Consider the following 26,821-nt stretch of genomic DNA (forward strand, 5'->3'; position numbering starts at 1 on the left):
GACTCCAGTGTCCCATGAGTTTTATAACTGACAGCCTAGGCTCATGGCAACACTTAGGAAATGAAGGAAAATTGAAGTTGGGGGTGACAAGACAAGCAACGTTTTTTGAAATAACCTTAACACAAGGCAACTAGTAGTATTTGAAGCTCTGGCCAGGAAAAACATAACTGGGTCAATTTAGGTCAGCCAGATCTATGGTTTTAGAATTAAAGCGTGGCAGAGTCAGTTCTGGACCATTCTTTGTGGGTTTCAGAAAAGTTTTCATCAAATTCATGGCAACGAATTTGGCTCTATGAATAGCTTTCTTACATCTTGTAAAAATATATATATTTGTGGATTTTCAAATTTCTTTGATACTCAGGAAACTGAAATTGAACAAGTGTGACAGCAGTGGGGAAATTTGTCCGGGCTGATATCGTAGAAGGCACACGTACTCTGGAGATGATCAGAACATTCCACTGGGCTTAGACACAGGAGCAAAACTGCTTCCATCTGTCATTAGCAGTAGAGAGGCCACATCTTCTTCCATTTCTGTCTTCTCCATTCCACACCACGTGTCTGAGTAGCATCACTTTCTCCCATGCCTGCTTCTTTCATTTCTTTTTCCTCAGTTCTGTATGAGGAGTGACAAACAAAGTCTAAAGTGAATGCTTGTTGATCTTCAAAGAGCTAAACAAAGGATAGTACTAACTCTTCACTCTTGTCTTTCTCTTTCTTGCTCTATATCTCTAGCGAAAGAGGATGAATTTAGAAATGCCAGTAAAATTGGTAAAATTGTTCAAAATCTCTAGGTGAAAATATGTAAAATAAAGACCATTCACAGTTAAAAATACTAATAATTGTGATTAGTATTATATGACTAAGTTACTCTAAAGTAGTGGGTGAGGATGTACTACACAACTCCAAGAAAGTTACCTTCCACAGGGGCAATCTACCTTAATAAAATTTGAAAGTAATAACTGTTAGAACTTTCCAAATTTATGTAGATGTGTGCTATATATGCTAGTAGTAGGGCTGGGGTGGACACACAGGTCTCGTTTTTCCTGACAAAAGGAGAAAGTCCCTTGCATTTTCACAGGTCGAGTCCTCAGAGCGAGTGACAGCTTTATGACCTCATTTCCCATTGTGACAGAGTGTGGTCTGGTGGAGACCCAGCAGACTGTGAACAAAGTTGGACATGACCGTGCTACAAAAACCTCCGGCCTTTCTGAAGTTTCCGAGGTGCCAGTCAAGCAGGGAAAGGTAAACACCATGCCAATAAATCCCTTTTGTGTTACAGGCAGAGTTCTGCCACTTGAACAAGAATAAAATATTAGATCCACTGGTCTATTTGATGCTGCATCTGTGAACAGGAAGCATGTGTCTTATGTTATTATACCAGGAAAATGCTTCATGCCCAAAGGAGTCTGAATGCTAGCTTTGTACCACATTCAGAAATGTTAATCAGGAGAGTATTGTTGCTAAATTTGCTGCTGCTCCACAAACCCCTATGTTTAGCAAGGGTAAGACAGAAAAGACAGCTACCTGAGTCTTCTTTTCAGAGTCAAGCGCAGCCAGCCCTGGTATCTCTTGATTGTCTTGCAAATTCTTGCTGCATTTAAAGGAACAGATAACACTAGTGAGTAGCACATGAAGATAGGATATGCTTTAAATACCAGTAAGAGTGAGACTGTACTCCCAGACCAAAAGGTGCTCCCACTTCTCTAACGCATGCCTTGTTTTTCTACTGTCCAGAGAAGTAGATGAGAAGCAAGTCCTAGGTGGCATTTACAAAATGAAATCATATGTATGGGTTACGTCATCAAAGGGAGCTCCGTACAAATGAAGCACATAGGGGAAATGATTCAGAGCGGAAAAGGATTTCAAAGTAAGGTGCCTTTCAGGGGAAAACCAATTAAGAATGCCATGTGTCAAACTGTATGAAAGTGGAAAATCCTGCTCAAAGGTACATTTGATGCCTGTCCCAGGACACACAGTGGCTACAAGAAAAAACAGAATTTTAAAAGTGTAAATTCCATAGTGGTAGAGTTATAAACTTGTACTAAAAAGTCATCTACCTGTCAAAAGCACAAAATACTGCTTCCCCATACTCTCTTGGGAAGCCTAGTAGTTTATTTATATAGGGAAACTTAGGTGAATTAATCATCTGTGAATTATTCATTAAAAAAAACCTTAAATATTGTATAGAAAAGGTTTTTATTCCTGTTTGTGATTTCTGCTTCCTAAATATACTTAAGGACTGTGTGATAGTAACTTTTAGATATGCGAATCTATATAGATAATTGTAAAACCCTTGTTTTGTCTAAAATTTCAAAAGGAAAAAAATGCTATATGCAAGAATGTGTCCAAGAAGCTCCAAAATCCAAACTTCACGTGGGATGGATATTGTGCAATACTGTGTTGGTGAGGAATGTTGGAAAATAAAGCTGTTTGATCTAGATCATTTTGATAGTAGATTTTAGTAAAAGGAAATACACACACTTCTTTCTTGACAGCACACTGTTGAAAACTTTTTGGAAAAAAGGACAACTTTATAGGTTCTGTAATTTTCTCACCATCTTTCACAGTGTTAGGTCTTCAATAAACATTTGCATAGCAAATGAGTCAGTTATATAATGTAAACTACACTTACAAAAGTCAAATATAGTGACAAATCACATTGAGTAATTAACTTTGATTTTATTATTAGTAGGAATTAGAATACCTCTACTTGGCTAATGTTTTTTACTTGGACAAAGTAAAATTAACCTTGTAGGCTCCAATTTCTCTAAAAGAAGACATATTTGGAGAGATGGTGTTTTTAAAACTATAAAAGCACAGTCAACATATTTAAGATTTTTTCCTTGATTAGGTTTAGAATGGTTTGACAAATGTCTAATTTCTTTTATAAAAAAGCCAGTGAATGGAAAAACTAACTTCACAGTTTTGTTGCACTGGGTTTTGAATGATTCAGTAAAGTGACAGACAAATTTACAGGAAGATAATCTTGTAGCTAGTATTGGGGTCTGTTTTTACCCAAGCTAAGAATTATACAGAATTTAGGCAGCTGTTATTACTCACCAGTGAGAATCAGATCACTCAGGGTGTGCACCCTGAGTCAGAATTCCGCCGAAGTGCATTGAGAAAGCGCTTGGCTGGAGGAGTGTTTGTCTCTTTGGTAGCTGAACCATGGAATCCTCGTACAAATGTGCGTCCAACAATTCAGAAATCAAACATTTCTCTGAATAGTAACGTTAAGTGAGGGATGTAGCTTCTTATAGTCTGAGGAGGTCAAATGTGTGACTGAGGCTTATCTTATTTCATAACTTGGCCTAGAATGGAAGAATAACCCTTCCACGGGCTATTTAGAAATCCATACAGGGAAGATTGCTTTTTTCTTTTTAACATTTGTATGTCTATATACACAGTATTTGAGTCTATGCATATGAATAAAAGAAAAAAGTGCCACTTGGAATTAGTTAATTTGCAAGATTGCCTGGAAATCAATGCAATTTATTTAAGAATTCACATATGAATAAGCATTTTGGTATGTCTTTCCTATTAATATATGCAATAACAATTTAATATTCTACTGAAATTTTTGTGTTTCATTTCTATTACTAGTTCTGGGAGTCACTTTATAGATTTCCTGCCTCAAGTCTGCAGAATTGCAAAGAGAATTTAGACAAAGTTTATTAACTAGAATAGGAAAGTAATTTATCCTGGGATATACATTCCCTGTTTGGGTTTACTTTAACCCTCCTTAACTGTCACATTTAAGACGCTGTCCTCAGATTTCTGCTGTTCTCATTATGTGTTTCACTGGCTTCCTTCTCAATGGTCTGATAACTAAAATTCATTTTAATCGTACAATCTTTTTTAAAGTTGAAACACATATCTGCCTTTTGAGTGTTTAAAAACTTCCTAGTGTATCACATTAGAATTTTCCTTATCTCCATACTAACACTTTTGTGTCTTTTCTCCAAGACAGTCTTCACAGCCTTTCCAATCAAGCTACCTATGGTTCTCCAACTCTCTATTAAGGATTAGGCTACAAGAGCCTATGTGTTTATAAGTAAAATACAAATAAAATGTATTTTATCATTAACATCTTCCTGAGTGTCTTAATTATTTTTCTCTTGGATGAGACAGAATACCTGACACCCAAAGCTAAAGGAGGGAAGCTTTACTTAGCTCACAGTCTGTGGAGGTTTCAGTCCATAATTGTCAGGCTCCAAGGCAGGGTGGCACATGGCAGAGGGGTAATCATTCATGGCGGTGAAGACAGCAAAAGCAGTGAGAGAGAGAAAGAGAGAGAGGTGGGGAAGGTAGGATAAGCCTCTTTCTGTCCCTTATAGTGTGTGCAGGCTACCCGTCGTAGGGTGGGTGTAGCACTCACACCCTTAATGCCAGCACCCTTAGTGCCAGCATAGTGCTACAAATCAATCCCACATTCTAGATTTAACTGCCTCTAAAAAACCCATCTAAAGCTGCATGACACTTTGGGGGGACATCTAGGCACAAACCATAACACTAATATACTGAAATTGTTTTTCCTGTAAGATTATATATATACATATAATTATAAATTCAATTTCTGTGACATAAATACATCCAGTTACCACTTATAATCTATGATGTGGATAATTTTAATAGATAAAAAGTGAATCCTTAATGACTTTCCCAGGGACACAGGATAAGAAGGTTATTAAATTATAATTCAAAAGTAGACAGTCTGTTTTGAGAATCTACATTTTTTGCATTTCAAAAGAATGTTGCGATATACTCTTCACAAATATTTTGCCTAAAGGATTATACTTCTAAAGAACAATATAAAAACTCACTTCTCAAAAGTTAAAACTGTGTTAAATAAAAAAAACCAAAGTGGGAACAGAATTTTGAGATATCTTAATAACTAAATTATACAATTTTATTTTAAACCCTCTCAAACAGTACCAGATTCTAATAATGGACTTTTTAAATCATTTATGCCTCCTCTTAAAACTCTTTTTCCACAAAAGCTTAAAGAAAATGTATAGTCAGAAGAGATTAAAAAAAAAATAATACCTGCATTAACAGTACAAAGAAAAATAAGGAATTTCAACTAGTCCATCTCAAGATAAGATTAAGATGAACTACTGTGATGAACTAGGTGCCTGTTAGAATTTCTGAGAATTCAAACTAGGATAAAAGAAGCCCAGCGAACAGGTACCTGGGGGAGGCAGGGGCTCAGGACAGCCTTGGCGTTGGGAATGACCTTATCTATCTTTGTGTACCACTCTCCTCGGCGTGAATTTGTTATAAAAACCATGGAACCACAAATATGAGAGATGTGCAGAGTCCAACCTAATGACATTTAATGTCTTCAAAATGTGTGGCCTGTCAGAGAGAGAAAAGGTAAAAAGAAAAACCGAATAGGAAATTCTGCCTGCCCCAGTCAAGTCCTACACCTAACAGGCTCCGAAAGAACGACAGACGTGTGTGAAGAGGCAGTGGATGGAACTAAACATTGTTTTAGAGGCAGGAAGGCGCTCACATGAATTAGGGTAGCCAGAGGCGCGCAGCGTTCAGCAGGCAGTAGGACCCTGACTTGCGCTGCTGTGTCCGTGCAGCTGCCGAGTTGAAGTGTGGAAGGAGCAAGGAGTACCGGGCCATGAAGCAAGGATACGGTTAAGGGGGTGATGCTCGGAAACTCCACGATTCACAGAGCCCCTGCTGCTGCAGAGCATGAGAGGAGGCTCTCTCTCTTGCTGAATACCTCACCTTGACTCAAATCTCCAACATGTGCATTAGGTGAGTGGCCTGTGTATGGCCATTTCTTTTGTAGGTCTTTATTACCACACAAATTTAGAAAGGTATCTATTAAAAAGGAGATTCAAGTCACAGTTTAAAAGGCCCTTCTGTGACTTGTGCAATAATGCTATTTAATGTGGTGAATCGTTGTAAAGATTTAACACACTAGGGCTGCTAGCCCCAAGTTTAAAATACATTAAGAAGGGGAATACAGAACTTGATAGTACATTAAAAGATTGTACACTTACTAACCTCATACATATAGCAAAAAGGGTCTAATAACTTTAATATATATATGTTTCATTGGGCATTTTAATAGAAATAACTAAAATATTTAACAAAATTTTGTTTGTTTTTTGTTGTTTTTGTTTTTGTTTTTCTTCCAGTACCAGGAATTGAACTCAAGACCCTGCACTTACCAGGCAGGGGCTTTGCTGTTGAGCTAAATCTCCAGCCCCACAAAATCTTATTTGTTTTAGCATAAACTATAACTCAGAAGTAAAAAGATATAAAGATAATAGAAATTTGATCAATCACTAATTAAAAGGGCTACTGAAAATGATTTTGTTGGTCCTATTGATAAGGTGTAAAAGAAATTTAAAGTGGGATTTAAAGATTTAGAAAAACTATAAATTTGAATTTGTATTTTTAAGGAGTTGAATGTTAGTTTTCAAAACTCCCTATTAGCTGTCAGTTTATCAAAACCACAGAACACATGAGCATTGTACCCGCACATCAGCTTTCATTGTTCAAAAGGAAAAGAGAGCAAGTCAGACATAAGATACTGAGAGTGTCCTTTTAAACAATAGTTTATTTTAAACAGAGTTAGCTGATTTTATTTAACAGAGTTTTTCAGGCAGATATGTACATGCAGAGAACTGTATAATAGACACAGGGAGAAAGTCCTCAACAGCAATTTGAAAAAACATGAGGAAACGATTCTCATTTTTTCCAACACATCATAAAGAAGTCATTAATATTATGTGAAGGAGCTTAAATAACAAAAATATTCCCTTCTAGTGACTACAGAAAATCTAAAATCATACAAAGTTGGAATTTCTCCGCCCTATAATCTACCTGGACCTTCCGATGGAGTTAGCAAGTAATTTAATACTGAAATCTCTAGCTTTTGTTCAGTGTGGGAGAAGTCTGGACTTGCAGTAAAGTTGACAATTTCAGCAAAAATTGAAGAGCTGAAGGAATTATTGCCTCCTTTTAGTGCTAGTTAATTTTTCATGTATGCAAACTGTGGGCTTTTTGCTATGGTAAGTTAGTATATTTTGTTGCCATTGAATTAGTTTTGTATCTCTTCAGATTATAAGATTTTAAGCCCTAATATTTTCCAATAAAATTCTGCGAATGTTTAGACTCGTCTTTGTGTGTTACAAAATACTTTAGTAAATTTTATGTAAAAGTTTTTACTTTTGACATATTTCGCTTTCAAAGAAAAGCTACTCTTTCCCCGGGTAAATAAATTGTTGGACATATTGAGTTTAGTTATTTGGCATATTCCATCTGGAAAGACCATCTTCAAGAATATATAGTTTTTGTTTTGGGCATAATTCATAAGGAGTAGTTTTAATTTATTTGCAGACATTAATTGAATAATAGCTTCTACATCATGCCCTGGGCCATGTATGACACTGGAACCACGGCATCCACACGGAAGGAAATGATCATCTTACTAGTCTCTGTCTCAGTAATTTTCTTCCACACTGCTTGATGAAAACTTGTTAAGTGCCGGACCAGGAGTTTGTTAAGTGCTGTAATAGAGATAGAGCTAGTTAAGAAAGGAGAAGGAGGGGGCTGGGGATTTAGCTCAGCGGCAAAAAGCGCCTGCCTGGCAAGCGCAAGGTCGTGAGTTCGGTTCCCAGTACCGGAGAAAAACCAAAAAAAAAAACCAAAAAAAAAGAAAGGAGAAGGAAATCTAGTCCTTCTTAAACTACTTCCCAATGATTAGTTGAGAGAAGAGAAAGCAAAAATAACATTTGTCCCCCAGGCTCAGACCTCAGATAAGAGAAATAAAGTGTGGGGAAGCAATAAAAGGAGAGCTTCCACAGTCATCTCTTTTGGAGTAGACCACCTTCTCAGCAGTCTCAAACCTTCCTTGGGAAGCTACATCCAAGTGAATTCAGTGGAATTTTATTGTGAAGCTGAAAGAAGACTGGAGCTGTCTGCAGGAAAAGCAATAGTGCAAATGGGCTTAAGCCCCTGGGGAGGGCCACAAGCCACGCTCTCTGTTCGGAGTCTGCACAAATGTGTACCACAGGTCACAATGGATTGTGGGCTGCAGTGGAGCTGTGAGCAACAAATTCCTGCAGAAAATTCTGGAACAAGGGCTTATCATTCCTCAGCTCAACTGTCCACCAGTTGCTGCATGGTAAATACCATCAGGCTGTTACCACACGCTATAAATACCGAGGGCTGCCACATGGATCCCAGAAGTCCATGTTTTCTCTGTAAGTGTAAGACCCGTAAAACCAGTTACAGTGTCATATGTTATAAGGCATTTACGCCACGTTTAGAGACTGAGGATCTATTTGAGCTCTCCAAACAGATAGCATTTCCTAAGCATATAGTTTTAATGATTAGACTGGTCAAAACTCTAAGCTTACTTCCTTCCCCTGAAATTGTGAGGGAAAATCACAAGGGTTTCTATAGCTTTTGTGTTCTTCTGAATGTAGTGTGCGTAACATTTTCACATTTTTACATTTAGGAAGGTTGCCTGGCATTTTTGAGGATAGCTCTGAGCATATAACTGCCCACAAAGCTGATTGCAAACTTGTTATGTAGAGATGAGAAAACCTGAATCCGTGGATGAAATCCTCCCTAAAAGATAAAGAAAAAAAACTGTAGAAAGGGATCAAAGAGAATCCAGCAGAGAAGGGAAGAAAGAAGTCAGAAAACCCTGGGTACTGCAGGTGTTTATTATATAGGGCAGTCAGAACTAAATCAGAACCTGATTCTGCCGTGGGAACCAAAGCCACGTGTAGCGTGGCAAGGCATATACTCGCAAAGAGCACACTCTGCTATAGCGCTGACTCCAGAACCAAGTCTGAAAAAGAACCTACAGCTAGAACCACACAGTCCACAACCAGCTCAACAGACATGAGGCTGGAGAGTGCCGCATCTGTTCTCGTGAGGACTGGCATCATCTCCCTCTCCAGCTTTCCGGGATGCTCGAGATTGGTCTGTAATTTGGGGATTGGAGGAGGAGAAGAGGGAAGGTCAGGGTACAGTCCCCTAAATGGGGCACAGGTCACACTTATCACTGTTGTTCCACAGATACAGCTGCTCTCCATGAGGTTTAAACCAGCACAGTCTGCCTGTGATCATGCCTGAGGGCCAAGGTAGAGGATTACAGCATCATTCATTCTGCATTGTGAATTTCTACCCTGTATCCAGGGTTGGCTGTTAGCATGGTTGGTAAAAAAGGGGAGAAAACATTTGGGATAAAGACTTAGCTCTCAATTTCTTGGGAAGAAACAGATTCTAGATTCATAGTGAATGGTTGTTCTGGAACCATAGTGATTTATTAACAAGAGCATATAATTTGGGGAAATTCAAAAATTTTGTATATTAGTGTAACTCTGATTTGCACTGATGTGCATTTTATTTTTTCCTAACCAAAGCGAAGCATCCATCTACTTAAGTGGGAATTTTCATTGTTGTTATGATAGAAACACAAAGAAAACTGCTCTTCTAATATTTATCATCACTCAAACTCCAAAGTGGAGAAGATAAGCAAAACCTTTCTTGAACATATTTTCAAAATTAAAAACCATGTAAGTTCTATGCACTGTGTCAAGTGGATACGAAGCCCAATTGTTTACAAATCTTTGTATGATTAATATGGAAAAGGAAAGAGAAAACCTACGACAACCCCCGGTTCCACCCCTGTGCACAGCATTCTGCTTTGCCAATGGCCTGATTCCAGCCGTCTGACACTAAATCAGCCGTAAAGCTTTTGAATATGCATGGCCATCGATGGCTCTAGCAAGATTACACTGTTGATCCTAGAGACAGTCATTGCCTAGATATAACTCACTGAAGATGGATCGAAACATGTTTGGCAATTCTTAAACTGTAAGCATTTTTTCAGCTTCGCAGAGGATTATAGCAATGACTACCCGTAGATTAGTTATTTCTAAAGTTGTTTTGTTCCCCAAAGATGGAAGCAGGATATCATTATAATTACTATTCAATTTGGTAAAAACTAAGGTGAAAATATGTTTAGGAAATGGTTAGGCTATCGTTTGGGGGAGATAAGTGAATACATTTACAGTCACCACTCTGAAGCGTTAGAAAGCCCATGCTTTTAGTCATGCACTGCCTCACACAATTTTAAATAGCTCAGGTAACAAATCTTAGTGTGCTAAAATTTCTAAATTTCAGTGATGTGACTATATTCTACAAAGGCTGTCTCCTAAGAGTTGTAAAGAATACCTGTTCTTCTGCTATACAAACTTTGGAGAGGAAAATCTCACTCATGTGCCACTGAAAAGTGTATCTTTAAAATCTCTGTTACATAAGGCCATAATATGCAATCTCGTATCCATTCTAGGTAACCAATAAATATCAATGATGAATTCATCATAATATGGAAATTTTATAGCATATATGCATGTTATAATTTCTCATATATATTTTATATGAGAAAGAAATCCTATGATTTACTAACATGAACAATTACTATAATTGTGTAAAGTAGACATTCAAAAGAAGACTTTATTGAATTTTTTTTTAAAGTCCACACAAACACGAAGATAAATGACTGTATCAGTGTGGTTTTGTCTTTGGGGCATACATAAAGATATCCAGGATTTGATTTTTAGTTTTCAGTCTTCTAAATTCGGTAAATTCAAGATATTATAGTGAATTGACTTCAATCATTGAAAGTAAAAATGTCTATTTTGAGATAGAAGTGTGTCAGGTATTTGTTTCCCCTCAGTTTTCTAAGCACTAGCTATGTAAAATGTAGGGAGTCTTGGAGTGGAATAGCTGGTGTTATTCTTTTAGCTCCATCTCTTCTTTTCTTCCTCTATATCTTCTCTTAATTTTTATATTCAGGGATACTCTCTGCCTTCAGATGTCTAGCTACTTGCTCAAAATCTACAACCACATCTGTTCTTCCACATTTGTCTGTCCTCAGTGGGATTGCTTCATGCTTCACAGTTTGTACTTCTTTTCTGGAAAATTCAAAGTTCTTCACTCTATTCTAGTTTTTTGGTCATAGTAAGTTTCTTGGTACTATTATAACTAAACCATGAATACATTATCATCTTAAATGTATTCTATTAAAATGCTGTTGGGAGAATTGGTTAAAAAGCCAAGTTGAGTCATGTATTCTGCCTTCTTTTCCTCTTATTCTTAGAGGGGTAGCACCTAACACATATTTGAGAAAAGCTTCCAGTAAAGGAAGAGTAAGTGAATTGGCCCAAATGAAGAGTGATGTTTATGACTTGAAAAATCATAAAATGTACTATGGCGTAAAGAAATTTTCAGTACTCTGGTTTCTCTTCAGATCGCATAAATCTTGCACTTTTTACTAAAGAAATTTTCTTAATAAGGACATATTTATTTATATTTTATTATATAGTAAAGTAGGGACTTTTACAAAGCTGTTTGATGGTTATCTAAAGAAATTTGTTTAAGTATAAGCTAAAAAGAAAACAACAAAAAACAAAGCTAAACTTCATCAATTAGTATGTATCAGACTACCAGAGAAGACTGGGAAATTATTTTTAAAAATACTGTACTCATACTGATTGATCAGTAGCTTAAGTTCTTGTTTAAACTCATAGAAAATAAAATTGCAAATAGCCATTTAATCAGAGAGCTTACAGTTGACAAAATATTGGCGTATCAACAAAAGATTATAGGTGAATAAACATTTATGTTTTAACATATGAGACAATATTAAGGGCATGTACATCATACCTTTTACCCAATCTTCATTAGCATATATCATTTTAAAACTGACAAAATAAACAATCCAAAGAAGTACAAAGTGGGGCTTTGATATTTCTTATTAGTTGTGTACATGTATACCTCAATAAAAAGTGCTTACCATGTCCTCTCTTTACTTAGAAAGGCTGCTTTGATAAAAACTTCTAGGAGTTCATCCTAGTGGTAAATAAAATGAAGGAAGATTTTAAAAGGTAACCGAACAGCCAGTCCTATTTTCTTTTTAATTTATACCTTTTTAAACAATACTTCAGCATGAAGTCTTTCAAGTACAAAAAAAAAGCATAACAGCAAGAAGAAGGCAGTGAATGATTTTTGAAACTGTATTCTTGCAGGGAGTAAGACCAGCATGTAAAGTGCACAGATTTTTCTATTAGGCTTATATCTACGAAGAAGAGAAGTTGTAACACAAAAGGAAATGAGCTAAGAATTCTTGATGATAATTACATAACAATGAGGAGTTCCTCTGTGGCAGACATAGTCTATCAAATCTTCATTTCTTAGCCAAAAGCTGATTCCGAAAACATCTTGGAGGGCTGCTTACCCTGTCTGAAGGAAGTTTTCAACTCAGCCATAGTCTTGTATATGTCACAAGTTATAGAAACTATATTATTCCAGAACTTGCCCAGGTTCATTTCAGTACTCTTTTTATTATTTGTCTTCATTAGTAGTGGGCTCTTTTGAAAATATGTTTTCATTGCTTATTTATGTCAAATACATTGTTCAACTCACAGACTATGTTGAGATTTATACAATATATCTGCAGTTATTTATGTGCACTGTATTTTTGCTTTGATGATTTTTGTGATTATTCCTTGATCATTAACTTTCAGCTGCAAAGAAAATTATTTTGAACTTTCTTTTTATACAAATCTTTCCTATTCACAGTGATTTTTATTCCTTTCCTCTGCTCTTACATAGTTTACTGTAGCTGTGTGTGTGTGTGTTTATGATACAGAAAATATAATTTTACATAGATCATGCTGCATTACTAAACAAATGGAGGAGGGATACATATGTATAACAAGTTAGATAGAAAGTAGATTTTATATGAATGAGCAATAAAAATCAAATTGAAATATGTGAGATTCTTAAATACAGCATGACCTAGAATCTCCTGGCTGATACCAATATAATATTGCAAAGGAAGTAATATCCTATTCAAAAGGTTTAATAGCTTTAATATTATATATTACAGTACTGTCAGCATCAAGGTTAAATTACATTCTCAAGAAATGTAATTCAGATTATTAGTGAGTGCTAAGATACAAATACATATTTACTAAACTCACATGGTGTAAATTGTTTTGTCAGTCTTTTTTTTCATACAGTGACTGAGGTTGTTGCAGAAGTACACAGTATGTGTTATCATAATGTCTTCAACATAAGACATACATTAGCTAAAATTTAACTAATTCATGAACCAGATAACATATTAGAAGACTCATCACTTTTTACAAATGAAATCTTATTCTTGAGTAGAAAAAGTTTATAATATATGTGCATTTCATAATATATTAGCAAAATGAATTCCAGTCAGAAAAAAACAGATCCCTATATATAGTTTGAAGAAGGTTCAGTGCCTCAAATACGCAAGATGAAATATGCACATTTCATTGTTTAGATCAAATGCAGTGTCCTTGGTAACCTAAAGAACTGTGTTTGAAAATACATTCAGCTTAACCTTAAGGGCAGACTCAGGAGCAGCTGGTCCACTGTAAGTACTAATCCACTAGATCTTTTCAAATATATCCACTGAAACTCCCTATAATTATGGTTTCATACCATGTCATTTTTCTGTTTTATTAAGAACACAACAGTATAGTTAAATTGCATATAATTTTTTTCTGAAACCATTTCTAAAGTGTGTTACTGTAAATGAATGCATAAAAGAAGAAAAGATCCAACACTTTCCTGAAATAGAATATTCAACCATGTCATGTTAGGCATGAAAGACAAACTTTAAAAATAGAATATTTCAGTATTCCCCATTTGACTTTAAAAAGTCTTGTAAATGTTCAAACTAACTAAATTTATGCTAAGTGTTTCAATCTTTGGAAGAGTAATGTGAGATTATTTTTTAATGTGTAACGAACATTCCAGTGATATAGTCCAAATTTTATAATACTTTAAAATGTTTACTCTTGAAGAACATCTAATAATGAAAACCAAAATTGATGAAACACTTCTTCAAAATGTAATTTATTGGTTTGTCAATTTCAGTATATATATACATATACGTATATATATATATGTGTCTATATATATAATATATAAAACAGGAGAGCACAAAGCATTTTGAATGATTGTGTAGATATTCTATTGTTATATATGTTATCTTTAAATAGGTAAAATTATATGGGCTAAAAATTCAGATAATGAACTTAATAATATGGTATTTTATATTGAATGAAATTCTTTATATGCAAGAATGCCTGAAAATATTGAGTATTGTCATTGTATAGACTTATATTTTTGCTATAGCAAATGATCACTTATTTAGAGATTTAAAACAACATATAGTTATTTATTATCTTAGTGTTCTGGAGATGAAAATTTTATATAAATGTGTATACATGCATATATGTATGTGTGTGTATGTATGTATGTATATGTGTATATATGTACATAAATGACTTATGGGCTCAAATCTAGGTGTTGACAAAGCTTTATTATTTCTGAGTGCAGAAAAAGAGTCATTTTTTCTCTTTTTCCAGCTCCTAGAAGCTACTTGTGTTCCTCAGCTCACGGTCCCTCTTCTATCTTCAACACAGGTAGTTTGAGTACCTTCTGATTTTTCTCTCTAATTTTTCCATAATCACATTCTTTATTTGACACTTTACCAGCCCCCTCTTATAAACACATTATGAAGGAAATGGGTCCACCTGGGTAATCCAGGTTGCTCTCCCAGTGTGAAGGTGTTTACTAATGACATCTGTGAAGTCCTTTAGCCACATAGTGGGACACATTCACAACTACCAAGGTTAAGAGGCGGAAATCTTGAGGTGGATATTATTCCATCTACTGCTGTGATTCTTCATGTATCTGAAATACTTAGATACACCAAAGAATAGGGCCTTTACCAGGTAAAAAGTTGCATCTTAAAATTTAGAAATAAAAAATGATTGCTAATTTTAAATATTACTACTCATTTTTAAAAGGTCTAAACTAGAAAGTGATATTTTCATAACTTAGTAATCATGAGACCTGCAACTTCTCTATTTCTTTCTGGGAATTTGCATCCATCCTATGATAGCAGTCCTCTTCACATCAGAGCCATCCTGGGCACCTTGGCCAAGGAAGTGACTCCATGGGAAGGGCAGGAGCTCATGCTGACTTCACAAAATTCTTCCAAATGAGGTGGTCTCAGTTAAACCTATTCCTGTTCTTCAGAATTCTCTTGGGAAAATCTGAGGTGAATTAAATACCACGTTATTTGGGGCTGGGGATTAGTTCAGCAGCATAGAGCCTGCCTGGCAAGCACAAGGTCATGAGTTTGATCCCTAGTACTGGAAAAAAACCAATAAATAAATAAATAAATAAATACCATGTTATGAAAACTTGAATTTAAACAAGTAAAATTGCCAGAAACGTACAGAAAATGCAGATGAATTTGAATTACAGATAAACAATATATAATTTTATTGTATAATAGATCCTGGACATTTTTATTTATTCAGGAAAACTGTACTTTCTTAAGTTTGAATTTGTTTGGCTGTCTAATTTTTTTTTTTTTTGTTAAATGTAAAACCACTATAGAGAGATAATATAATAGGTCCAGGTGGACAAAAACTAGCTGACATTATTTGGAAATTGAAAATTTTGAAGGAGAAAAATCTCTTAGGAATACAGTTTGAAAGTAAGTAGAAATTCTTACTTGTGCATATTAATCCAACCAAAAGGTGATTTGCAAATTACATAAAGACCCTACCTCATATAAATCTTTCAAAACTTCTCAAACAAGGGGGCTGGGGATTTAGCTCAGCTACACAGTGCCTGCCTGGCAAGTGCAACATCTTGAGTTCGAATCCCAGTACTGGAAAACAAACAAACAAACAAACAAACAAAAAATTGTCAAAGAATACAGTAACGCTAGGCACTTTACACCAAAAGGCAACTCATAGGAAAAGACATAAAGATGGCTTGTGGATATATGAAAATATATTCAACTACAGAGTAATCAAAGAAATGTAAAAAAAAAAATGAGTTTTTTAAAAGCCAAGTATTTTAAACCAAGGTGGAAAGATTGACAGTGCTCAAAGTTATCAAGGAGTTGGGGAAACTGAGACTCCTTTCTATTTCCTGTGAAAGTCTAAACTGATCATTTCTGTGGTCATTTTGGTTTTTTTTTTTTGTATATATGTATTTTATTTTATTTTTTTTTATTTTTTTTTATTTTAAGGATAAAAGGAGGGAAACATTAACAGACATACAACATTTTACAACATATCACAAGCACAATACAGACAATACAGAGTTACAAACAAAGTGGTAGGGAATTAACAATGGTGGTTGTATTACATATTGATATCTTCAAAGTGGCTTCTCATGAAAACAGATATAGACATGCAATACTGGTCAACCAAAGACTCATTGACAGTTTCTTTCAGCATAGAAACAGCAGATAGAACAACCATGTTATCTATCCTGTATATACATACATACAAAATTTCTCCTTCTTTCCCTTCTCTTTTCCCACATCCCAGAAGCCCTTTACTCTTCGGTGGTTTCCTATCATTTCACAGTGTCTATCATACCTCCGAGTTTAAATTAACTCTTTCAAGTTTTACACTAGTGACACAATGCGGTGCTTGCACATGTATGTTTGATTTATTTCACTTATGAGTATGGTCTCTAGTTGTGACCATTTAAATATAAAGGCCTCGAGTTTACTCTGTGGTAATTTTGGAAGGTGTTTGGTGCTCTGTGTGCAAGCATGCGTGTGAACAACTGCTATGGGATCACATGCCAGAGATGCTTCTCTCACCTTCCTTGCAGAGAGGAGTGAATGATGTAGCCTCTTCAGCTCAACAGTCTCGCTAGACATCAAGGAGATGAAACCAGAGATCGGTCCCCACACAGAGTCCTAGGAAGAAGTTTCTATCTGTGTGCCTCGGGGCCATCATTTTCAATGTTTTGCTTTGACTTTTTTAAGTTGTTCTCATCCTTTAGCTCATAACTAGTTTCCCCCAATGCATTTTTACCCACTAAAATTCCTTTTGCAGCCTAAACTCAAGCTCATCCTCTTCAAAGTGCGGGAATGATCCTGAAATGTTCATCCCCTTCCTCTTGCTCTTAGGATAAAGACTAAAGATCAAAGGCCCAACCCTTGGCTTCATTTTTAACTACAGCTCAGCTTTCTTGGGCCACATTGGGTTCCCTTTCTGAACACAGTTTGAACTTCCTCAGCTCCCAGAACTCTTACTGCTTCCTTCCCAACTGGCCTTTGGGTCTGACTTCTCTCTGCTCTTTGTGGGTGGGTTTACTGTTATTCACTGTTCACACCCTAGCCTTTCTTTGGCTTACTCAGGAAATCCTTCTCTGATGTCTATGACTAGATAAATAGCTATGTGAGCACATATTTTTTCTTTCTTAGCAGTAACCGCATTGGAACATTATGTATTACTTGTGTGTGGTTATTTGATTCATGTCCTTCTGCTCACTGATGACTAAACTGGCTCAGTGCAAGAGTCATGTCTAGTTCTCTCTCCCAAGTGGTGACATACCTCAACACATCCTGCTGAATGAATGGAACAGCCATCCACTTTCTATACACTGTGATTGGCTGAACAAGCAACGCAAATAGGCATGAGGGGGTTTCAATATCACATTTTTGATAGAGGCTTATGTATCCTAGAATGTCAGTAATTGAAGAAGATAGATTCAAGGTTTCAAGATAATCTTATTTATCAATCCTCCTTGATTACCACTGTAATGGGTGGAAAAGTATCCCAAGCCCTCTTCATCCTATTTCCCCAAGGTGGATTGGCATCTGCCCTGTTTCAGATGAATGAGTTGAACCTAATCAGGAGAAGGCAAGGTAGGCTACTTGGGGCAATTTTAAGGTGATTTGGGCAAATTACCATTTCAGAGACGTTGCTATGATTTCATAGTCATGTTAACTCTTTCCTGAAAAGATTTGCAGATTCAGGATGAATGAGCCACCTCAACCATGCAGAGTTTTTACACAAACTGTGAAGGAGTGCTAAAAAAATATCTAAAAGTTTGTTGAAATAAATGGAAACAGAGCTTCCCGTCAACTTTCTTGCTTTTTCTTTGTAACCACCTATACAGGAAAGCTGTATCTTTGTCTGTTTCTTTCTCTTCCTAAGGTAAGCAATGACCAACTCAACTCACTAAGATCGAGTCAATTCCAAAAGTCTTAGTCGGTGGTCTGCATTTTTTGTTCTAAAGATAATTTGAAAATTACAAAATAGACCTAGGATAATGCCTAATGATATCGTTTGGTGAACATATCAATTGGATAGCAACTTTGGCTAAGGGTCAGAGGCTTCCATTACTTATTCCACATACTGAACAGGAAGTGGTGACCAGTAGCTGCTGCCTCAGTATTGCTTCCAGGCCAGTCGATCTGTACTCCTAGAACGACACCCTGTGGCTGGGTGTGTCAATAGCAGAGTTCTTACTTGCATTCCCTTATTGGCCATTTTGAGAAGGAAAATAGGCCTATAAAATGCAATTTCAGTACAAGCTACAGACAGAATGACTTCAGTGATTGAACTGAATGGTGCAAGGTTTACCTGAATAAAGACTTGTCTTTAATCTATGAGCTGCCTATGCGCTAAGGCAGCGGATATCTTAACACATAGCACCAATTTTCTTCACAATGGATAAGGATTATTCCCTTGGAATACTTCAGAGTGTTTCACAATGCTTGAAACTCGAGCCATATACTCATTTAGTAGGTTTTAATTGGAGCCTCAAGACAATCCTATGTGATCTCCAGCAGTTGTGTTAGTATCCCTGGTTCACAGTTGTAGAACCTGAGGGCCAGTGAAGGTTAAAAATTACTTTTCCTCTTCTAGTTAGTAAAATGCTTACTATAATAAGCTCTGCCTGGAAGTATCTGAATCTAAAATCTATTGCTTTTTTTTTAAACCTTGCTATCATGACACTAGCCAGTAATTATAAATTCAAAACTTGAATATTGCTCTGGTCATCTGGAATGTCTTCTGTCTAATTTATAAATTAAAAAAAAAAAAAAGATTTTGCAGCCAAGAGATGGAATAGTGCCTAACTAGCCATCGCTCTTTCTCTGTCTATGTAAATCATCCTAACATTCAGACTGGTCCACACTGGCCTCCCTTGTACCTTCCTTCACTGTGAACGGCTGTGAAACTCTGACACTGAACATTCAACTCACTGCCTTCGCAATTTAGTTGGCAGTGTGTTACTGTGATGTTGAGCTATATATATACATATATATATGTACATTAAACTCACTTCAATATTTCTTGTCATTTAAATATCCACCTATTCCTTTTCCCTGACGAACACTGGGAAGAAGAAGTATCGTGTTTGCTCTGTCTAGCCTCCATAGGGTTCAAAACAGTAGCCAATGAATGTAGCATTTTGTTAATTTGATCCTGTTATCTATAAATTATTACTGAAATAATTATAGCCTGGTTGTTTACACATGCTTTCATATTTAAAATTTGCACATTTAGTGCAAAAGTTGTTTTTGATTCTGAGCAATTCTTTGTAGTTTAAGTGTATACTTACATTTCAACATAATAACAAAGTCGAATAAATTTTTAAAATTACAGATGTTTGTATATTTTGGCCATCTTTATGCATATTACAGAACAAATGCATGTACTCCGACAGCAGTGCGTCTGGATTCTACACCATTTACCCCGCCCTGCCATCCTCACATTGGAGAAGTTTGTAGAAGGAGAGGATGAGACAGTCAAAGGAGCAGAGATCAGGTGGATGCGGGATATCAAAGCTCCTGGAACTAGTAACTAACTTCCTAATTATCTCATGTTCATGTTCTGATCAGCAAGAACTCTGCCCTTTCTCCTGTAAAGCAAGTACTTCAATCCAAGCCAGGTGTTAGACATTTTAAAAAGTTACTCATATACCTACTTTAACCTTCAATGTGTTTCTCTCTAATTGCACTTTGATGGCAACAAAGTTCCAGTTCAAAGGTCTTCCATAGCTGCGTTGACTTCACAGTTGGTTCAGTGTTTAATTTCTACAGCTGAAGTGCCATACCTACAGTCCTCATAAGGCTTTTGAAAAGAGTGATAAAATCACCATCAATACAACAGCAGCAGCAAAATCACGGTGAAGAAAAAGAGCTGTATGGCTGTCATCATTTCCTCACTTGCTTTCATTGGCTGTTTTGTTCTTTCTTCTCAGTTAGCAAAAGTGAAAAATGTAATAAGGCTCTCTAGTAAAACTGTAACAGTATGTTCAGTGATATTCAATGATTCAAGGGCTTCAAAGTTGCAACCTGCACATCATGATCTTTGGTGTGGGATAAATAATACTTAAAAATATTTACTATCCAAGAAAACTTCAAAACTAATTTTTTAAAATTTTCCTAAAAGGAAACATAGTAACAAATTATGATCTGTAGCGGCCTTAAGTTTGAAACTCAGGGACAAATCTATGAGGCCTGGGTGTGCCCGAAGTCATGTCTGCGACCCGGAGGAACCAGACCAAAGACAGTACCATTTATCAGAAGACAGATTGTTTATAATCTTGATCATGTAAGCTGCTGACAGCATTTTAGACTTTGACTTTGGGATGGTTAGAGTTTCACTTGCCAACCACTCCCAGTTCATACTTACACTAATGATGTGAATCCCAATTACTTGTGTAGGGGTGAGAGTCACACATTTGGTAGTATAAAAAGGTATTTCTTTTTAACCTTGGGGAAAATAACCTCATCAACCACCAGACTTAACTCACAGAAGCTTAATCATCTGTAATACACAATGACACACAAGCTCAGCTGCCAGCTACTGATATTCATTATTGAGACTGGGGTTAACTCTTTTGCTTAAATTTTCAGAATTCTCTAATTTCATCTGTCTTCATGACCCAGAGCACTAAATATTGATTTGAAATGACAGAAATGAAGGGACATGCCAAATAAGACTCCAAGGTATTTTATTAGATAACATCATCCTTCCCGAATTTATCCACACATGGGATTATCTTAAATTTACATGTGACATGCTTCCTTTCATTTCCTTCCAGTATACGTCTGTGCCTTTTTGAAGTAAATAGGGCTCCTTTATCTGTATTTGTCAAAGTATGTATCATCTTTTATGGGACATAACCTAAGACTCTGCATTTTGATGAGTAGTCCAGATATGATGACCTCATTATTATTATTATTAAAAAGCAATGCCATGAGAACATTTGAATATAGTTCTTAAATATCACATAGTAAATGTCTCAGCTATTCATAATTATAATATACATCAGCTCATCTATTATTTCACTATCGCTACTCATCACAATGTTTATGTGCATAAAAATGCATATCTGTTATTTGCAATACCACATTGAGCCAGATTCAAAGAATAGCAAAAATAAATAAAATATAAAAGTATAAACTATTTAATGAAAATTACCCCATTATATACCAATGTTGTAGTATATTTTCAGTATATTGAGTTGGTCTTTAAATATAAATTATTACATGTGATTTACATGTGATTTATGAATCACATCTTAAAAATCAGAGATCTTTTGATTTCATGAAAAGCATATTATTTACAAATAAGCAGTCTTATGAAACAGATATTCAAGACTGAGTTCATTCAAGTATAGATTTTACAATTTGGACCAAATTTTCAGAATGAATCATAAATTGATGCATTTCCATGGTCTACAGATTTGCCTTCTAAATGTTTTGCAAAAAATCTCAACATAAAAATATTTGACTTTAATAAAATCAAACAAATACAAAAAACTAGAAGTCATAAAAACAAAGTATTTATAGTGTAAACTGTCAGAAACATGAAACATTTCTTGTGTCATAAAATGATTTTCATGTTTCTCAAATATAACCAAATAATACTCTTTTTCTAACCTTGAAAACAACACTGCACGACTTAAAAACACTTAGAAGAAAATTGTTTTCCTGAGACACTGAGTCCTTTTCCTTGATTTCTATTCCCGTCCTGTGTTTCTGAACGAACATGCTTTGGGGCAGGCTTGCTATCCAAACGGGTTAGATGTGACCGGCGGCTTAGACATGACTGCTCCAGGATGTCCTGATTGCTTTCTTTACTCACGACAAGCTGACACTCGTTCGTCTGCAAGCTCATTGGTACTAAATTTAAATTTCTGCACATCAAAATTGTTTTAAATATAGTCCAGGGAACAGAATTTTAGTCAAGGACAGCCTGATGCTTTGTGTAATCCACAAAACTGCTTCCAACATCTGCTCGACATGGCTAAAATAAACCCAGATGCTGTGAGGCCGTCAGTTGCTGAGGTCTCTGCTCTAAGCTCTTGGATGGAGAGGTTCTTCACTTTCCACGCACATGAGCCCTTTGTCCTCTCCCCCTCAGCGCGAGCTCCCCATCTGGCAAATATGCCCCAGTGTGGGCCAAATTAAGTTCGCTGTGATATGCCGCCACCTCCTGGTAATATCTTTTTCTTTAATCAGCTGCAAAATCCCTCGAATCACACCACTTTTAGATGATACAGAAAAGAATCATTAAAATGACTGAATGTATATTGAAAACCTCTATGCTCAGTTTGACCGTTTCCATTTCAATCACATTTTCTTTTTGTTTTTCCAGCACGGTCTTGAAGGAATAAATTACTTGGTGTGTTCCAGCGGACTGAAATAATAGACGAAGGCGTATTTTCTCCGTGGACCCTGTGACTTTTCTCTAGCCAGCCTTCACCTCACATTTTGGAAGAGACAGCATTTCTTTTTCACTGCACAACTCTTCCCCAATGAACTTCAGTAATATCTGAGAAAATACTGCATACTGAAGCTTAATCCCAAGTAAAATAATTTTGGAATGATATGCTGTGGTTCTTACAATAGCTAAAGGCATTTCACATAGAATTTTAATTTTATTTTAAAGTGAAAATGCATAATTTCATGTAATAGTAAAAAGCACAGAATTTACCGTCTTTACTGCTTTTATGCACAGTACAGTGGCGTTCACTATATTAACCTTGATGTGTACCAACTCTGGAAGTTTTCATCACACATGATCGAAATCTGTGTTTTAAAATTCTCCTCCCCCCTTTCCTGCTCCTAGCAACCACCATTCTACTTTCTGTTTCTAAATGTTTTTACTAATTTATAGGTTTAACATGGAATCCCTTTGTACAGTTCAATTTCTAGCTGGCTTATTCCATGTTGGGTAATATCCTTAAAATCTATCAATATTGCAAATTACAGTGGAATTTCCTTCTTTTGGCGTTGAATAATACTTCAGTGCATCTCTTTACCCACTCATTTGTCAGCAGACACTTGAGCTGTTTCTTTTTCTTGGCCATTGTAGATGATCCTATTTATTCCTTTGGGGTAGACACCAACAACCAGAATTGCTTGATCATCTGGGAATTGCGTTTTAATGTTTGGAGATGCCTTCTTACTGCTTTCCAGAGAGATCGTGCAATTTTACACTTCCATCAGTGCTGTGCAAAGTTCCAATTTCCCCATATCCTCCTCAACACTTACCATGTGTTTTGCTGTTTTGACTTTTGCAGTAGCCATCCTGATGGGTATGAGGTCATATCTCATGGACTTACCCAGCTGTTTCCTTGGGAACAGTACCACTGAGCATTCTGCTTGTTGGCCATTTGTGTATCTTTAAAGAAGTGGCTATTCAAATCTTTTGTCCATTTTTAAATCAAGTTATCCTTATTTTTTATAATTTCAGTTGTAGAAATATTGTTAAATAAATACTGAAAATAAGGTTGCAAACATTTTCTTCCACTCCAAAACTTGCACTTTCACTTTACCTCACAGGGCTTTTAAGTTTGATGCAGCCACCTAATTTGTTTGCTCTTTTGCATTTGATTTTGGTGTCATATTGAAGAAATTATTGTCCGATCCAGTATGGATTGTTGTCCAATCCAGTACATTTTTCTGTGTTTTCTTGCAGGCATCTTTTATTCTCAGATCTTCAAACTTATTTTGTGTGACAATTTGTTCTATTTTGGTACAAAAGTAAAGGTCTAACTTCACTCCTTTATTCAGCTACCCCCATATTGTCCCAGTTAGCCACCCATGGCGCCCATGAAGTTTCACTTCTGTTATCTTTACTTGTTCCATTGTCTGTACAGCTATCTTCATGCTGGTACCATGCTATCTTCATTATTATAGAGTTGCAAAATATTTAACATCATAAATCATGAGACTGTCTGTTTTGCTTTAGCTCTCTGGATCTTTTGAGAGTTCATATGAATTTCAGGTTTTTTTATATGTGCAAGAAATACTTTGGGAATTTCCTAAGATTATACTAACTTTGTAGATTACTTTGGTTAGAATGGCATTTCAACTCTAAATATTCCCATCCATGAAATTTTGCTACCTAATATTTATTCCTAAGTGTTTCAGTCTTTCTGATGCTTCTGTAAATAGGAATTGTTCTGAATTTCCTTTTCAAATTGCTTGTTGTTAGTGTACGAAAGTGCTGTTAATTTTTGTGTGTTGATCTTTTTAATTTTTTTAAATTTTTATTCATACATGTTTATAGTACATGAAGATTACACTCACTGTAGAGAATTGGCAAATGTATGTGACACATTTCCATTCTGCTCCCCTCCCTTCCTTCCACCCCCTTTTAGTTTTACATCATCAGATTCATTTATTTGTCTTAAAACCTTATACAGTTAATTCTCACATATACAGATTGAAAACTAGACTAATACGGCAAAGAATATAAGAAATATGTAACTAAATTGTACTAAGTCAAGGTACATTTTTATTTTTATTTTATTTTTTAATTTTGGTTTTTCTCCATTACCGGGAACCGAACTCACGACCTTGAGCTTGCCAGGCAGGCGCTTTGCCACTGAGCTAAATTCCCAGCCCTGTGGGTACATTTTTAGATACACTGTCCATGCTAGAATACAATACCTTTTCTCTTGGTGTCTCTTGTTTTCACTCTGCCTTATTTATTTATTTATTTATTTACTTATTTATTTATTTCAGCTTGTGTGTCTGAGTTTGCTTAACATTGTGGTGCATCCATTTGCCCACAAGTGACACAAGTTTGTCCTTCTTTATGATAGAAAGCACTCCACTGTGTGTAATTATCACATTTTATTTATGCATTCATCTGTTTGTGAACATATAGGCTGTTTCCAACATTTAGCTATTGTGAATTGCACTACTATGAATATAGCATGGGTCATCACAATCCCTGGTTTCAATTAACACTACAAAGCTACAGTAATAATGACAGCATAGAATCGGCAACTGCCTCCCAAACAAACACAGAAAACAAAACCAAACAGGCATAAAGCAGTCTCATAGATTGATGGAGCAGAAGAGAAGATACAGAAGCAACCCTAGACACACTCAGCTGTGATCTTTGACAAAGGAGCCAATCCCTTCTCTGGAGCAAAGATAACCTGTTTAACAAATGGTGCTGGGAAAACAAGCTTTCCATGTACCAAAGTTTGAATATTGACCATATGCTTACCATGAACTAAACTAAAATCAAAATGGATCAAAGATCTAAACATTGGAACAGAAACCACCTGCTGGAAAGCAAAATAGATAAAACTTGAAAATATAGGTGTAGGCAAGACATTCTTTTTTTTTTTTCTGTTTTTTTTTTCTGTACCAGGAATCAAACTCATGATCTTGCACTTACCAGGCAGGTGCTGTGCCACTGAGTTAAATCCCCAGCCCCCAGCAAAGACATTCTTAACAAAACTCTGGATGTGCAAGAAATAATACCATGAATCAACAAATTTGGTCACATTAAATTAAAAAGCTTCTGCAAGGCAAAGGAAGCCACTAACAGAGTGCAGAGATGTGAAAAATTCTTGGGAGCTACTCCTCTAACAAAAGACTCATAGCTAGAATGTGGTATAAGGAATTCAAAATTTAGAACCACCACATTTAAAGACCCAAATTAAAAATGCACATCTGAAATGAATAGACACTTTTCAGATAAAGAAATACAAATGGCCAATAAATACATGATAAAAATGTTCAACTTTGCTGGCCATTTGAGAAATGCAAGTTAAAATGAAGCTCAGATTTCATTTCACTCCAAAAAGAATGACTATCAAGAATAAACCAGTAACAAATGCTGGTGATGCTGTGGAGAGAAAGGAACCCTTTTCCATTGTTGGTGGGAGTGTAAATTGATGTAGCCAATACAGAAATCAGCATGGAGATTCCTCAAAATCCTAAAAATTGAAATTTCAGTTTATCCAGCTATTCCTCTTCCGTATATCTTCCACACAGATTTAAAGATGTCATAACTCAGTAATGTTTGAAGGTGGATTTTGCATGCTGCAACTTTGAAATTGCTTATTACCGCTTCTCATATATTTTGTGGAACACTTACGAGTTAATACATGTAAAATTATGTTGTCTGGAAGAATAATTTCACTCCTTCTCTTCAAATCTGAGCGCCTTTATTTTTTCTTGCGTAATTGTTCTGTGTAGGATTTCTAGTCCAGATTTTGTAGTTTTAATGTAGAGTACATTGTCCTTTTGCTATAGAATGATTATATTGACCTTACCCGCTAATAAGTGTGAGCTTAGAATTCCTTCCTGCTGTTAAGGATTCATCGGCAATGGTCAATGATAACCTAACCTTGTCCTTTTAGTGCTAATACAATACAATTAATAATTTTTTGTTTGTAGTTTACAGGTTACAGCTCCTTATATGATCTTTATTCACTAAAGTAGCTTTTCAAAACAGAGGTCTTATTGTCTACGTTTTCTTAACTGTCTGAAGTTGCCCCAAAGCAATTAATGGGGCTTGTGTTCTCATTAAACATACACTATACCATGTTGTAAAATATAGACATTGTCTATGAGATTCACTGCACTCAGCTCCAAGAGTTAATGATGTGAAGTTCTGTTTTGCAGAGATATGTTAGT

The 26,821-nt window shown here is 35.8% G+C and overlaps 1 long non-coding RNA gene across 1 annotated transcript; it reads right to left on the reverse strand.

Moving 5' to 3' along the window:
* Nucleotides 1–301: 301 nt before the first annotated feature.
* Nucleotides 302–3,224, reverse strand: LOC106150307. The gene is made up of 3 exons (XR_001237042.1): nucleotides 3,061–3,224; nucleotides 1,525–1,591; nucleotides 302–613 (listed from the first exon to the last, which is right to left on the reverse strand). It is a non-coding gene; the product is annotated as an uncharacterized LOC106150307 (long non-coding RNA).
* Between the last annotated feature and the right edge of the window lie 23,597 nt (nucleotides 3,225–26,821).

The sequence above is a fragment of the Chinchilla lanigera genome, unplaced genomic scaffold (assembly GCF_000276665.1).
Source record: "Chinchilla lanigera isolate Chin_1 unplaced genomic scaffold, ChiLan1.0 scaffold00070, whole genome shotgun sequence".
In the NCBI taxonomy this organism is placed as follows: domain Eukaryota; kingdom Metazoa; phylum Chordata; class Mammalia; order Rodentia; family Chinchillidae; genus Chinchilla; species Chinchilla lanigera.